This window comes from Bemisia tabaci, chromosome 2, assembly GCF_918797505.1.
Source record: "Bemisia tabaci chromosome 2, PGI_BMITA_v3".
Classification (NCBI taxonomy): domain Eukaryota; kingdom Metazoa; phylum Arthropoda; class Insecta; order Hemiptera; family Aleyrodidae; genus Bemisia; species Bemisia tabaci.
Genome location: NC_092794.1, coordinates 68,886,847 through 68,900,990, shown reverse-complemented (window position 1 = coordinate 68,900,990; position 14,144 = coordinate 68,886,847). Strand labels below are relative to the sequence as shown.

At 39.7% G+C, this 14,144-nt stretch overlaps 1 protein-coding gene across 1 annotated transcript in view; it reads left to right on the top strand.

The window, feature by feature from the left end:
• The window catches only part of Rgk3 (Rad, Gem/Kir family member 3), a 263,342-nt gene that overhangs the window by 94,306 nt on the left and 154,892 nt on the right, over positions 1-14,144 (top strand). The window lies entirely within an intron of this gene.

The following is a 14,144-nucleotide window of genomic DNA, read 5'->3' as shown; positions in this document are numbered from 1 at the left end:
GCGGCTTTTTTCTAGTGATTTTCATTTCTTACGAAAGTTTTTTGTAATATTTGATCGGCCCATTCTCAAATTCCTTTCTCCGCTCCATCTCTCATTTCGTTTGTTCCTTGCCTAACCCGTAATTACCTGGTCCATTCCAGATTATAATATTTGCAATCGGTGAAAATATAATCATTATTCCCGTTTGTGACGCTGTGGAGGCCTAAAATACGGGAACCAATCAGAAATGAATTCACATTGTCTTGACTCTCAGAATAAAGGGACTCTAGCTGCAGCAAGCGACATTTGGGTCAAGACGCAGATACAACTATTCGCACACTATGTATGTATATCCATGTTGCATACACGGTGAATTGAAGGCGTTTTGACTTTTTACCCCAGCTCCATCATACGTTCAGCACGCGGTTAGAATTGAGTTGCAGGCAATGTGTAGTGACATATCTATGGCATAATATGTAGGACTCTACTCTAACCCAGTCCAGATCAGTCTCATCAGCACTGAAAAAAAAAAGTAGCTTGGATCAAGCATGATAATTCTTGAATTTGCCGCCAAGAATTTTCTTTATCTTGCTTTAAGCTGACTTTTTCTTGATTCAAGAAAAATAATGCTTGGGTTAAGCAAAAAAGTAGCTTATATTAACCAGCAAAATTCTTGATTTAAGAAGAAATACTTCTTGGCGGCAAATTTAAGATTCTTTTTTTTCCAGTGCTAGGGCTTTCAGGAGTAGATTCCTCATGGTGCTTCTCTCGACATGAAGAGACTAGTATGAAGGAATGAGGGTCAAGAGTATTTTGTTGCGGCTACTTGGCAGTTATGTCTCGGAGCGTTTATCGGCGGGCTCTACGCGCGTATATTATCACCGCTCGAGCGCGAGGGTGAGTCGTGAGTCGCAAGGAGCGTGAAATCTCAAAACTTTCAACCCTTCCTCCTCCTCCTCCTTCTCCTCGTCCTCCTCGCTGACTTCCTTTCTCGGCCTCCGTCTATACTTAATTCCCGGCGCGGCGCGGCTTGGCGCGGAAACTTCGCTCGGCCCGCTAATGCCCCAAGTTTCCCGTTTATTGAACTTTGTAATGCGACAGCCACAAAAGCCTTTGATTCATTCAACTCTTTGAAAATCAACGCCCCAATTCGGTCAACACTCCCGGGATCACTAATGATCTTGTTCTCGTCGCTCTTGTCAACCGTCGCATCGCCCAGCCACGTGTACTATGCCAAGTTGCATGACGTAAAGATGCGCATTTTCCATGGATTTTATAAAAATATCGATTTTTTTAAATTATTTAAATCAATGAAATCGACCCAAGTCCCGCTTTCCAACGCCCAAATCGTGCACACTGGAAAAAAAAACACATTTGATCTAGAGTCCAGACTCTTGAAAACATTGACAAGAAAATGGACTCGTGACTCAATCAGATTTAAGCTTCATCAAAAGGAAATCCGCTCAAATTCAGAGGCTTGGTTCTTGATTTAAGCTTAAATCTGATTGAATCAAGAGTCAATTTTCTTGTCACTGCATGTTTTCAAGAGTCTGGACTCTAGATCCAATGTGGTTTTTTTCCAGTGCACTGACATAAAATTACGGGCGGTACTTAGACATACCGCCTGTTCCGGGATCAGAGTCTGAATTGCGCCCGGAACTTTAAGCCTCTGAGCCTGGAACGCGCGAGATATAAAGCCCGTCAGTACTGCTTCCACGGCCAAAGTTTTTTTTTCTGTGTGGTATTTTGAAATTAAGTTGCGATTTTTTTTACGATTTTTTGGCGAGAAAATGGCTAGGATTATCAACATCTGAGCGACTATCCTCAATCTTGTCACAATTTTATATCGTTAAAATCGAGATCGATGAATTTGGAATTTTATCTTAGTTTATCACGATTTTTCGTTCGATAATATTGCGATGAATCGCCGTCGATACAAATATGATTCAATTGCAAATTGATGCGATGATTTCGTAATTTATCGCAATTTTTTATCCGATGATGTTTCAATAAATTGACGTCGGTAAAATCGCGATACATTCTCCGATCAATTCGCAACTTATTGTGATCACTGCTCCTCGGGAGAATCGGTTTTTTTGCCGTGAGTTAACAGAATTTTCTTCGTCAGTAATCGTTTCTAGGGGTCTTGTAAGAAATTTTCCCAGAGTATAGAGCTTCTCAGCCCGTTTATTGAAGTTGTATCAAAAGCCCTAGCTAAATCGCTGTAGAAGCGCGTTAAATCGCCCATAATCGCCCTCTCATGGTATATAGGTTAGCTTTGTATTGAATTTGGTTCGAGTAAGTTGTCCCAAAATACGTAGGACAAGATACGCGCGGCTGCGCTGACCCAAAGTCGCCCCGGGCTTATAAGAGCTCAGCGAAGATTTAGAAAAGATTCTTTTGATATTTTTCAGTAAGATAGAGGCGAAGAGAAAGGGGTGGGTGGGAGAGGGGTGGAGCATCAATCATCTGACTCCAAGCGCGGAATCTAACGTCGAATGCGTGGCGCACCCCCTACTTTGACGAACAAATCTAAGTCTACTCGCCGTTCACGCTTCATTTTTTAGCCTCCATTCAAGAAATTTCGTTAGCCTGCCGCCTTTCCTCAACCCCCCCCCCCCCCCTCGGTTACCCCTCCTTACCCTCCAAATTGCCCCGCTGACACGCCCCCGCCCCCTCCGTGTCACCGGGTTATTGAGTTAAATGAATTGAGTTACCTCCAGATGCAGAGCGCTTTTTTTTACCTGCCGGCCAAATTGAATCAAATTGTCAAAAGTGCCCTGAATTATGTTCCTGTTTCAGGACAGCTTAATTTCCGGCCCATTAATTCCTCACTTGCGCTTTTTCCTTGATGGCGCGATTCAGCGGCAACTTTGCCTGAAAATTCATGTTGTTTTAACACCACTAACGTGATGTTTTACGGGGTTGCAAGTTGAATAAAACTTTTCAATTTTACTCCGATTTTTCCTGTCGTTTTCTGAGAGAGAACTCCTTAGGGGTAGCGCAAGTATTACTTTAGACCATTTTGACCGACTTTTTGACCCACTTCCCTCCCACTTAAGACATCCGGAAGACTAACTCTCTTCTCCCTTTTGAATTATGGGGGATGAGTTAGGGTCTAAAAATAACAGAGAAAACCTCAAAAATTGATGAAAAATTCTCTTTATCAAAAATTTTATTTTTTTCACTAAGGGAAGCTTACGTCAGAGTCAGCTAACCTCCTTTTCGCTTCGTAAGACCTTTTAAGGCAAGTTCAGGCCCCCCTCCCCCTTAAGTTGCTTACGTAATAATTGAACGGCCCCTTACAATACGTGTACAGAATATTTCTTAGCGATTTCCTGATTTTAATTATCTGAACTTTAATTTATTTATACAGTTTTTTCCTAGTCTTATTTTGCCAGGAACTTTCAGTGCGATACTTCTGCACCTAGATTAGTAAATTATTATCAATCACCTTGATTGACAAATAGCTTTGTCGAGATAGAGACCTAAAAATCGAGGTCGTTTGATGATAATTCAAAAATCGACCTGCAGATGAGAAAATCCTCTGCATTTCACGTAAAATAATACTATCGCTAATATAATTTCTTTACCAGGGAGGGTGGAAATATAGAAAGCAGAAACCCAAATACTACCTTTTTAGATTCATCACTGTTATTCATTGTCAGTGTAATCAAGATGCTATTCATTGTCAGTGTAATCAAGATGCACGAATAGGGCACCTCTCTTCTATCTTTCTTTTGTCAGTGAATTCTCGAAATCAAAATCAATTCACTGGATCTCATCATAGTTGTAGAATGAGCCTTGGCTCACTTGATTCCGTATCCATTGTCCATGTCGAAAATCAGTAATGTGTAGTGTGATGAAAAATTCGTACATCGATTCTTTAGTGAGACATTAGAATTCTTCGTGCCAGTCTGTCGTAAATCCAAACGTCTCGCTCATAAAAGGACCAAAATCGACTTGAGTCGAATCACGCACTAAAACAATGTTGACGTGTTTTTATACAGGGTGTTGTTATGGAACTCAAGGACAAAATTTCAGGGTTCTTTTCTGGTTTTATAAATAAGTCCTTCACGCGCACAAAATTTTTCTCTCAGAGCTACGGTCTCGAAGTGCCTGAAAAATCAATGTCTTCATCTTGTCATTCTCGAATCCGCCTATAAATTTGCTTTTTATCGTTTAGCCGTATGAGGTTGATCCTGTATCTACGGATTTTCATTTTTCTTTTTTTTCTTGGGTAAAAAAGTAAACAATGCTTCATCGCTTTAAGGGGGAAGATTCTCTAGTCGATTTCTTTTCGATTGTAAGTCTCAGTAGACTTTATTGAATTTCCAACCCTATATCAGCATCCAATGGATCATCGCACTTCAGGACTATATTTAAGGACTCATGAGGAATTATCGTTTTTTTCTTGCGACCTACCAGCTACACTAGGTTGCCTTCAAAGTTGAAAAAACTCATACCATGAGTAGTAATTTTGATTTGACATCATTTTCTCAAGTTTTAAGACTTGGAAAACAATTTGCAAAAACAGATTAGTCAAATAAATAACAGAGATTACGCCGCAATAGACGCATTGTTTAAAAATCTGTTGAAATTGTACGGCGTATTTGGTTTTTTTTAATGAAGATGACCTTAAATTCTGGTCGAAAAATCCCATATAAGAGGGAGAAATATTTATCGAATGAAAAACCTAGACCTACCTTGCAAAGGTTCCGATAATAGGATGCTGCTTAGAATTGAAATCTGCGATGATCAATTTCATATGGTTTCATGGTTGTCAAAGCAAACGTAATTGAAGGCTGAAGAATACATACAAAAAATTGACTTTTCAAAAATTTGAGGAGCCGCACCTTCAACAGAAGGATTTTTTTTAGGAGAAAAAAAAACTTCAACATAAAAACAGTGTTATTTTGATCCGAAATTACGAATTCTGAGAGGTTGTCCGTAAATCCTGGAACTTTGCAGCTGAAAAAAAGGTGCTTGGCTGAAACATGATAATTCTTGAATTTGCCGCCAAGAATTTGTCTTATCTTGATTTAAGCTGAAATTTTTTTCGACAAACTGTGATGATCAGACTTGCTAAACATGTTCAGAGTCTGACTTTCGTGTTGTGGTTGACACGACACCACGCGCGATAACATCAAGCATGTATTTCCCACCACTTCACCTCTGATTGTTGAATCGTTATCGAATGACCTCGACCTCGATCGATAAATCCGTATCTTATGAATGCTATGTATCGATCAGGGTCGGAAGCGTTAGTATTTTGTAGGCGCAATTTTAGGTTGCCGTTCCCATGTAATAATCAATAAAGTATCATCCAATCGGTCTGATGCTACCAAGCCGTCGTGTCCTCATCATGACGTCATGCATTATCGACGGAGTGCGTCCGTTGTCTAAAACCAGGATGCATTTACGCTCACCCACGTTGGAGCGGTTTAATCCGTCGACGATTTTAATCTGCTATCGCGTGTGGCTTGTAAAGCGCGGTGCGGTGTGGGAGGGGGGGGGGGGGGGAGGGGACAGGGCGGAAAAAAGGGCCCTTTGAAATATTTGTTCCAGTTTACGTCTCATCCGGTGAACTGAAAATATCGACTTCATAAATTATTCACGTAATAACCACATTATACCGACGCGTTTAACACATTCCACCAGAGTCACCTAGCGGCGGGGCCAAATCGAGCAAGAATCTGACCACGTCTGATAAAAAGAGACCAAGTTTTTTTTTTTCTTCGGAAAACAAGGTGTTTGTATATCGTAGAATCTCTTCTTCGTCTCTCATAAAGAGGAGTTTCAAGGTTTTAATTTGATCAAACCACAGGAGTTCTGTTTCTTTAACTCTGGCCGAGGGAGTCATATCTCCTACGAAAAACTTAGTTTTCGTTTGATTTGTAATGAATTGGTTCCCTTCTCATGAACGCAAAGGAATTTAAATCTTTTCAGAGAGAGAAACCAAAAGCAGAGTTGATTTCCTTGCATTTCTGGAACCAATTTAGAAAAAGAAACCAAGCATAAGTTATGTTTACGGACTTCGTAGTTCTTCCAAATAACTTATCAGCGCATATAATCAGCATGGTCTAATTCGGTCATTACAGCTGTCTATAGCGGTCATCTTGGAGTGCTTGTGATAAAGGAAAGAGTAGGCGGGCCATTTAGATTTTAGAATTTAGAGAAAAAGAAGATTCCCACACCGCAGCTTGAAGTAGTTGATTATGCACTATTTCACCCAAAATACACCCAGAAATTCGAAACATTGACCTTTCCGGTGTGTTTCAAAGGTACACTGGGAAAAAAAACCACATTGGATCTAGGGTTCAGACTCTTGAAAACATTGACAAGAAAAAATACTCTTAATTCAATCAGATGTTTGTTTAAATCTAAAGGAAATCCGCTCAAACAAGAGGCTTGGTTCTTGATTCAAGCAAAAATCCGATTGAATCAAGAGTATTTTTTCTTGTCGATGTTTTTAAGATTCTGGACTCTAGATCCAATGTGTTTTTTTTTTCCAGTGTAGAGAATTATTGATAAAAAAATTTGAGAATAACGCAGCTGCCGGAGCCGCTCCCAGTTTTAGAAACGCATTTTAAGCATGCAAATTATGGTTTAAAATATATTGACCGAATGATCTCGGGAGTAAGAAACAGCGTTCGGCATCAAAACTGCGAACCTATTTTGTTGCCCCAAATTGGTTTGCCATCATTCTGAGCAATTTACTTTCGATCATATACGCCCTTTTGCTTGCCTTAATCACAAATGTTCACTCATGTCGATTTACATTTTCGTTATTTTTATGGCCTCGGTAACGTAATCGATGACCCTATAGACGCTATGGTGGCGAAGTCATCACAGGGATGCTCCATTATATCGAATTCGACCCAAACAATAACATAGGCATAACCTATTCCATACTACCAATGCGAATAAATCGATATATATCGCTTTTCTGTGACGTGACACTACACTGGAAAAAAACACATTGGATCTAGAGTCCAGACTCTTAAAAACATTGACAAGAAAAAGGACTCTTGATTCAATCAGATTTAAGCTTAAATCAAGAGGAAATCCACTCAAATTAAGAGGCTTGGTTCTTGATTTAAGCTTAAATCTGATTGAATCAAGAGTCCTTTTTCTTGTCGATGTTTTCAAGAGTCTGGACTCTAGATCCAATGTTTTTTTTTTTTTCCAGTATAGTAGCGTCTATCGTTGCTCCTCTGACTTACTGGCGCGGCGTAACTTCATTTCCATCTGAGTCCAAGAAAGGAATAAGTTGAATGAACGATAAGGCTCATCTTTAGTTGTGTAGATACGCTCTTACGTTAGAGGAGCGACGGAATGACGTCATGGACTGCACAAGCGTGTCACCAATATTCCATCGGACTGAAAACTGGAGGTTGATTCTGCTGCTTGACTGAATAATCGCAGGAGTGGAAGAAGTAGTTACGAATAAATAAATTAGCTTGTAGCTATTTGAAGGAACTTAAGACCATTATGGATCGCTTGAGGATTACTTTTTTCCGTATGTTGAACCTTTCGCCAGACCAAAATTTTTCCTTTCAATTTTTTCATGTTTTCCCAAAGAATTCGAGCTGCCAAGAAAAATGTTCATTTTCCTCGGAACTTTGAGCTGTTTTGCAAACTTGAGGCAATACGTGACGCGATACGTGGGATTGAGTGTAACTGGCACCGTCACGAAATACCCGGACTAGAGTCCCTTTTTACTGAGAGTCAAAACAATGTGAATCCATTTCTGATTGGTTCCCGTATTTTAGGCCCCCACAGTGTCACAAACGGGAATAAGGATTACATTTCCACCAATTGCAAAGATTATAATCTGGAATGAACCGGGGCATTGCAGGTTTGGCAAGGGACAAAGGGAATGAGAGGAGGAACGGAGAAAGGAATTTGAGAATGAGCCGATCGAAGGTTACGAGAAACTTTCAATCTGTGAAATCTGTGAAGGGTCTCGATCTTTAAAAATTAATTATATAATCAGAGCTGGGGTGATTTTCTTTAATATTTCAGAGATCTAATTATTGGTTTTATTTTTCTGAATGTACCTTTATTATAGATTAAGCCCAGATATCGTCACCTTCCAGGCAAAGTATCACAAGCGCCATGCGACGTTTAAAAATTTCCGCCGCCATTATATTTTTTTATAGAGAAATTGTTCAACGAAGCTGTCCGAAAATTACACAGAATTTTCTTTGTGCTGCCGATAAAATTTAGTGAAATTTTCGAACAGATTCAACCAACAATTTCTTAGTAAAAAAATAAAATGGCGGCGGAAATTTTTAAACGTCGCATGGCGCTTGTGATACTTTGCCTGGAAGGTGACGATATAAGGATGGGATCGATCTGACCTCCCCACAACATTATTCAATTAAGATTTATAGATATTCCTCTACTAAACACCTTAATCTTATTAATATCAGGATTTTTTGTTACATGAGCACATTATGAATTAACAATAAATAAATTTAAAAATACAAAGACCAGACTAGCAATATTTATCTTATTAGGATTATAGACACGAGGGGGGGTTGTCTTAACTCTCAGTATAACGGGACTCCCGGACGAGAGACACCTACTCCCTCCTCCCCTCCCCCCTGGGTGTTTCGCGTAATACAGGAACTTTTAAAAGGTTATAAAAATATATAAAAGGTTATGGAGCGATATGGCAACATCGGTCTCTGGCCGCAACCCCCCCCCCCCCCTCGCGCTCAAAGGCTCGGTAACGTGCCTCTCGTGGCGTTAAAATTACCGGGAAAGTATTTTTGAGAGGCTTTCATTAATGTTTTTTTCATGGGGAAGTTTAACTTACTCGTGTCAGGTTTTCAAATGTTGCCTCTGCGCAGTGATTTAATGGCCTCTCAAAGTGGTAGCGTGATTCGTGCGTGGGTATACGGCTATGAATAACTGTTGAGCAAAGCTATAAGTCGCGAGACGTAATACAAAAATTAAATTGAATCAATGGACGGCGAGACGTGACCTTAAGAGAAACACACCCTTAGATGTGTTTCTTCATGGTGGGTTCACGCAGTGTCCGTTGAAGTTGTTCAAAGAGTAAAACTCAATTGGACTACATTTTGCAATTCGGAACTGTAATTTTTGGCTTATCTGTAAAAACACGTATGTGCATAAGGAAACTGATGGTACATACGTTGTTTCGAAACTGAGCTAGAAATTATAGTTCCTAAATGCAAATTGTAGTCCAATTAGTTCAAAAGTATCGCTCGAGGCTCACATCAAAACCAGTATAAATTCAAACTTCCCGCTCAGGAACATATCAAAGTCTCACAACCAGAAATGTTGGCTTGATCGACTATTAACGGCACGTTTATATTCGAAAACTAATAATGTTTGATTTTACACCAAAACCTGCCTATCATGAAACACCGTATTTGATGAGATATCCACAAAAGTTTAGCCCAAGAGGAGTTAGTGTTCATGCTTTACACCGGTGTCAGCAAATTCAAATTTCCCACTTCCGCAAACGCTCCAAAATCAACGTTGGTTAGATAAGATAGAACATCTGTTACTTAAAGTTATTATAAGAAGCACTCGTTAGTCATTTACAAAACCAGTCGTTTCCCATTCTACAGAACATGAATACATTTCAATTTTGAGACATTTTCACCCATGAAGAATCGTACTTTCGCTCAAAAAATCGGTAGGACATTTCGTCGTTTTCGGCACGAAAGAAACGTAACTTGATTCCAAGGTTGCAAAATCGACTCGAATATTAAAATTTTTAACGGGAGTAAGCCCGCATAATTTTAGTTGAAAATTTCTTTGATCTTATTGCTTGAGATCATGAGAAAAATTAGTGAAATTTTCAGTTAGAAATTCCCAAAATTCTCTTGGTTAAAATGCAATGTGCTCGGGAAAATTTGGTAATATTAAAACGAAGTTCCGTTCTTTTGCGAGAGAAAAGAAAGAGTTCTGACTGGAAATTTCACTGATTAACCCTCCGATGACAAGCAAAATTATTGACAGAAATTGCTCTGTCGTATGTTTATAAACTATGATAGTTTGAGTTAATTTTGCAACCGTAGAATGAAAGTACATTCCTTAGTCTGGAAAAACGACGAAATTCCGTAAGAAAAATCAAGGTTTCTTCACGTCCGGAAAACCCGGAAAACACACCAATAGAAAAGTAGCTTGGAGTCTGAGTCCAGGCTCCTAAAAAATTACGGAATCATACGGAATTTCGTTTTTCCGTATAATATTACGATACAACCTGGATCAATTTTATCACTAAAGGAGCAGAGAATTAAAATATGGGTAAACAAGGCTAAATTAACATTAAAAACACCAAAAAGGCAGGGCGTTTCGAGCTGTTCCCAGCTCATTTTCTGCTGCAAAAACGCAAAAAAAAGTAAAAAATTGAGTGGCGACCTAACCCCAGCCGTCATCACGTAGCCTCTCTTGTGTGGTTACGTGATAACGGCTAGGGTCAGGTCGCCACTCAATTTTTTTCTTGTTTTTTTAAGGTTTTGCAGCTGAAAATGAGCTGGTAAAAGCTCGAAACGTCCTGCCTTTTAGTGTTTTTAATGTTTTAGCCTTGTTTACCCATGTTTAAATTCTCTCCTTCTTTATTTGTATATATTCGAGCTATGTTTTTGTGCTTTATCAATTTGTATCTAACTCAATTATTTTCTCTCCAAAATACGTCTCGGTTTCTTCCTGTTTCGAGTCCGTCCAACTTGTTGCCTCATCGTCCGCTCCCTCGGAGCTAATGTGTAGCGGCTCGATTTTCATTTCCCGACGGCCGTTAGCGATGCCTCTCCCTCGCGACGCGTAACCTCGGCGACGGAAAGCTCTCCGATTTGAATTACGGGCAATTTAATTAAAAAGACAAAGGCAGCCTGCGCCGCGCCTCCGAAAAGGAGAGGAAAATAAACAAACAACCGTAATAACGACACTCGGCGATGACTTTATTAGCGGCGATATCGGACCCTCTCTTGTAATGGAAACGCTCCGCTCGCATCGAACCGTTTTACAAGTTTCGTTGCCGTCCCTCCCGGAGACAAAATATTTTAGAGTGCCCGTGTTGCTATCTCTCGCATAGTACAAAAATCAGGGCTCCGGCACGTTTGGAAACCCCAAAAGCACAGAAAAGTCGCTTGGATTCGGAGTCCAGACTCTTGGAAAAATTGAATCAGTGAGTTCGAAAACACATAAAGTCGGGTTTTTTTCGATTTTCACTTTTTTACGGTTTAGTAACACCTATAGATAGACGCATCTGCACGCAAAAGGAAATTTCGAAGTTGTGATCGGAAGTGCTCGAAACAGCGACGGGAAAAGGGAGGAATCAAAGTATTTCATTGGAAATACCAATTTTTGACCATTTCAAGGGAAACGGGTGACCATCCGATTTTGCGATTTTCTTTTTTCGGTTCAGTATACCTTGTGCTAACAAGTTATATTAATATTCAAGCGTTACTCGGGTCGAAAAATATAAATTTTTCAGTGCAGACTATGAAAAATCAGTATCTGAAAGTCGGTGAGAACGAAAACACACCAACTCGGAAATTTTTAAACGTAATCTGTATCAACATTGAATGATGATGTGGGCATTTTCATTTAATTGGCGGAGTATCGCAACTCAAGTTGGGGTACTATCACAATTGAATCAGTGAGTTCGAAAACACACCAACTCGGATTTTTTTCGATTTTCGCACTTTTTTACTGTTTAGTAACACTCATGGATAGAAGTATCTGCACGCAAAAGGACATTACGAAATTGCAATCGGAAATGCTCGAAACAGCGACGGGAAAAGGGAAGAATCGAAGTATTTCATTGGAAATACCAATTTTTGGCCATTTCAAGGGAAACGGGTGACCATCCGATTTTGCGGTTTTCTTTTTTCGGTTCAGTATACCTTGTACCAACAAGTTACATAAATATTCAAGCGTTATTCAGGTCTAAAAATGTAAATTTTTAAGGCAGACTATGAAAAATCAGTATCTGAAAGTCGATGAGAACGAAAACACACCAACTCGGAAATTTTTAACGCTTAATTCTCGGTCATCAAACATGGTGTATCGATTTCAACTTGATGCTTTACAAAGTCTCTAAGTACCTTGCTTTTGGCACCTAAAAGGTTTTTCTTAAAGCAACTTCTTCGCCCGCTGCGCAGTTTCCTAAACAATTTGTTTTTCAGAGTTTTCGAGACTCCGGTGTGTTTTCGAACTCGCTGATCCAAGTTTCGTTGCTATTCCTCCCGGAGACAAAATATTTTAGAGTGCCCGTGTTGCTATCTCCCTCATAGTACTAAAATCACGGCGTTTGGAAACCCCGAAAACACACGAAAAGTCTCTTGGATTTGGAGTCCATAGACTCTTAGAAAAATTGACAAAGAGAGAATTCCTGACTCAGTCCGATCTTTGCTCGAATCTGGTAAAATTATGAAGCTTAGCTCTCGATTCAAGCAAAAATCTAATTGAGAGCAATCAAGAGTATTTTCCTTGTCATTTTTTTTTAGAATCTGGACTCTATACAGGGTGTCTACAAGTCCGGAATTTCCGGAAAGTCCAGAAAAAGTACTGATTATTTAAGGGCGGTCCGGAAGCACTGAAAAAGTGCGGAAATTCCGCAAGAAGGTCCGGAATTTTTTGTCACTTTGACGTAATTTGAGCGAGAAATTCAAATTATTAAAATTTTTCGAATTTCGTTAATTGGAGGTACTGAAAAAGTACTGAATTTTACTATTGTAGAGGTACCGAATTTCTTGGGAATGTACCGAAAAAGCACTGTAAAAGTACTGATTTTTGGTTAGCCTGTTTTTAGTAGACACCCTGTCTATATCCGAGAGACTTTTTTTTTCCAGTGTAGAGAATTGCCAGGGACTTTGTCAGGTCAGGAATATCAGGGGAAAGTGAGGAATTTCAATGAAAGACATGAAATTTGAAACATCTTGAAACGACTCAAAATCTGAAGGAAAAAAAAAACAAGCCGACTCCCAGTCTGGTGCTGGATGCTTTCAAGTCATAATTGTGATAGTTAAAAGAGGAATAAATTTCAATAAAGAATTGAAATTACAGCCAGTCGAATGATGAATACCGGAAGAAAAAAGATTTACATGTTTCTGTCTTTTGCAGTTAATTGAAGGCTGACATTTTGTTCATTTTTCGTTCTACCAATAGTAATTATTTTTATGAAATATCCAGGAATTTCGATTATATTATTCGGGAAAAATCGGGAAAAGTCAAAGTATCCTTTCCTGCAAGTTTATATCAGATACCCTCAAAACACTGTTTGTAATGCTTTTTTTGATGGTATCAGCTTGCTGCGTGCAGTAGAATGAGTGAACTAACAATGTGTTGCGTTCAGTTAGGTCACGCATCTAAACTAACCTCCCGGAGAAACGAGAAGTATAGCCAGATTTGAAGGCGTTCAAAGCGTTTGGTTGGGTCACGCAACTAAACTAACCTCTCGGCAAAGCGAGAAGTGTCGCCAGATTGAAGGCGTTCTAAGCGTTCGGTTGGGTCACGCAACTAAACTAACCTCTCGGCAAAGCGGGAAGTATCGCCAGATTCGAAGGCGTTCTAAGAGTTCAGTTGTGTCACGCAACTAAACTACCCTCCCGATAAAGCGGGAAGTATAGCCAGTATTTGAAGGCTCTCCCGGCGTTCACAAACTAACAGTTAACTAAACGTTCACTAAAACTTGCCTGGTTCCAAAAGATTTTACGGCAGAACTAACATTTATTTCAGTCATATAAGATTCAGCAGACGACTGCGATGTGAGCCTTATAAATGCATTCTATATCTTGCACCATGGAACTTAAAGTTCTGGCTAATCCAAAAAAAGCACCTATCTGCACCTATCTATCCCCTCTGCAAGAGACTAATCAGAGGCGTAGCTAGATCATTTTGCTGCGGGGCCTGGCCCCCCACCACCGGGGGGTCTGGAGGATATTCCATATCCCCCCCCCCAGCTCAATGGGGGATGCAGGGGGCCTCCCCCGGTAAATTTTTGAAATTTTAACGCTATTTGAGCGGATTTCGAGGCACTTGTTGCGCTAATCTTCCTTCAATTTCTGCGTAAAAATCACCCTGTTTTATGCATTTAAAGGTTAAAATACTTTGAAATTGTTGCATTCAACAGGTTATTCTATTTATAGGCATCCTCTCATGGGCCACCGCGACAGAAA